The sequence below is a fragment of the Sphaeramia orbicularis genome, unplaced genomic scaffold (genome assembly GCF_902148855.1).
Source record: "Sphaeramia orbicularis unplaced genomic scaffold, fSphaOr1.1, whole genome shotgun sequence".
Taxonomy (NCBI): domain Eukaryota; kingdom Metazoa; phylum Chordata; class Actinopteri; order Kurtiformes; family Apogonidae; genus Sphaeramia; species Sphaeramia orbicularis.
Genome location: NW_021941597.1, coordinates 166,041 through 168,540, shown reverse-complemented (window position 1 = coordinate 168,540; position 2,500 = coordinate 166,041). Strand labels below are relative to the sequence as shown.

The 2,500-nt window shown below is 44.0% G+C and overlaps 2 long non-coding RNA genes across 2 annotated transcripts in view; one reads left to right on the top strand and one right to left on the bottom strand.

Moving 5' to 3' along the window:
• LOC115416375 (uncharacterized) overlaps positions 1-2,500 on the bottom strand; it is a 26,956-nt gene that overhangs the window by 22,180 nt on the left and 2,276 nt on the right. The window lies entirely within an intron of this gene.
• Positions 1-2,500, top strand: part of LOC115416374 (uncharacterized) — a 9,237-nt gene that overhangs the window by 4,893 nt on the left and 1,844 nt on the right. The window contains exon 2 of the long non-coding RNA XR_003934961.1: positions 1,836-1,838. This is a non-coding gene — a long non-coding RNA (uncharacterized LOC115416374). The remainder of the gene's footprint in view (positions 1-1,835; positions 1,839-2,500) is intronic.

The window sequence follows — 2,500 nt, the reverse complement described above, 5'->3', positions numbered from 1 at the left end:
GCGGAGGAGTGCGGTGTTACCTTTGTACCATTTGCCTCTGGCGCCGATAGGAAAGCCCCATACCGATACCTTTGAAATTCCAGGAAATTGTCTCAATCGCTTTCCTGAATTTCCTGTATTTATTGACTTTGTCCGCAGCAGCTTTTGCTAGAATTTTCATGTCGTTGGATTCTAAAGGTACCGTGACATCAACGACATGAGCAGTTTTGCCTTTGGTAAAGATCAAGTCAGGGACCCCTACTTGACCGTCTTTTCTGGTGACTCTTTTTTCGATCATAACCCTTCATTTCCGGTCTCGGCCCACTTTGCCCAAAAGTTTGCAGATATTATTGTGTTGTCTCATGCAGCTGGACTTTAGTTTTTTGCACTTAGACAAGACGTGTCTAAATGTCTCATTGTCCTGTTGACACAATCGGCAATTTGTGGAGGCAGTGCTGCTACCACCATACATGACCAAGGCTTTCAGCGGTAGGGAATTGGATCGTAGTTGGAGTCCCAGGATAAATTCAGATTGGGAAAAACCCGCTGCAACAGGGTTCCGGAGCCAACAATTGGAAAATTTGTCCCCTTTAAAGTGTGTGACACCACTTCTGTGGTGTTTGAATTTCATCCACCTTTTGAGCTCTCTGAGTTTGAGAGTATTGCTGGATATCTTAACCAGGTTCATGTGGTGGATAAGGTCCGGTTCCAAATTGATATCCCCCCGTCAGGGATTTGAAGTTCTTGACCAAAGAACTTTTATCAATTAAGGAGTTGGCCACAAACTGGATAACTTTATCAGAAGATTGGAGCAGGCCCACCTGTCTTGTGATTTGAGTGGCTGGGATCACCACACTAAGTCTTGGAACGCTCAAACCTCCATCGCTAAATTGCGAGTAGAGGAGACCATTGGCCGAGGTTGGGTGGAGGTGAAACCATTTACGGACTTCATTGCGGATGTCCCTATCACAATCCTCAAGAAGTGTTTTTCCCACCATGCCAAAGTCGGCTACATAAAAGAGCCAAGGGATGGCATATGTTCGGAGAAGGTCTAGCTTAATCGTGGGTTTGACCTTTGCTTTTGATATCCTTTCGAGGAGGATACGAAGGGTTTGTCTAATCGAGGGCTTCAAGAAACCCTTCCACAGATTGATTTTAATACCTAAGTATTTAACAGATTCTGATGGTCCAACAATGTGAATTGGTTGTTCCTTCAGTGTCCAAGCTTCGGCGTTGACTACTGGTGTGCCTTTATGGATCAAAAAGCTGTGGCATTTAGCCGGGTTGACAGCCAACCCGGTAAGCTCAGCAAATTTGTCCAATATTTTGAGGTTTGTACTCATGCCTTCCCAGGTGTCGCTCAATATGACCAGATCGTCAGTGTACGCCATTGCTGAGATAGAGGCGCCTTCATAAACTTTAAATCCTTTGCCCATTTCCTCCAACTTATGGAGGAGTGGGTCTAGAGCCAAGTTGAATAGTACAGGAGACATGGGATCCCCTTGCTTGACTCCTACCTTCAGGTAGATCTTTTTGGAGGGCCCTTTATTGGTCTGAATCCGAGAGTAACATTTCTTATAGGAGTCCTTGATGATACCTCTCACCAGATCATCAACTCCCCTTCTTTCGAGCACTGCATCAATGTGAGAGTGTGAAACAATGTCGCGGGCTTTTGCGAAGTCTATGAACACTACTGCAATAGACTTATGTTCTTTTTTGCATAGCTCCAGAATTCCTTTAAGAAGGAGTAGGTTTTCCGCACAACCTGGGGCTTTGATAAAGCCCCAGGTTTTCCGCACAACCTGGGGCTTTGATAAAGCCCCTTTCCGAGGGTGTATGGAGCATGCCTTGGAAAGCTGGTCTGTAAGAATGCCTGAGAACAGTCTTTGCAGTAAAGGACTAATTGTTATTGGCCGCCAGTTTTTAATATGTCTCGATTGGTATCATTGGACTTGGGAATTAGGACAGTTTGAGTGCATTTGAGGAAGCTGGGAAGTACGCCGTAAACTAACAAAGTATTGAATATCTTTGCTAGTTTGATCCCTCTGGGATCCCATTTGATAATGTCCTGTTTTTTTAAGTCCATCTGGGCCTGGGGCGCTTTCTTGTTTTAATCTTTTAAAAACCCTCATAACCTCAAGTTCTGAGATGGGGGAAGAAAAATGAGAGTTGTCCACTAGCACAATGTTGCTGAATTGTCCCAATGTCTTAAAGGCATCCGCCCTCTCCCAAATGCCTTTATATGTGTTGAGGACAGTATTACAATCAATATTGCATTGGAAATTTGAGAACTCATCTGGAATTTCAGCTGCTAAGGAGTCTAGGGATTTCTCTGCAGCTTCCTGTCTCATTTTGAATCTCAATCGGGGGTGTGCATTGCCAAATTTAATGGTGGAACCAGAACAAACTCTTTTGGCCTTGTCAATTATTTTTGGGTTTTTCCTCCTCAAGGTATTAATTACCGTTCTGACTTTTTTACCGATAAAGTAAGGCGTCATGAGTTTTGGTCTGACATGTTTAA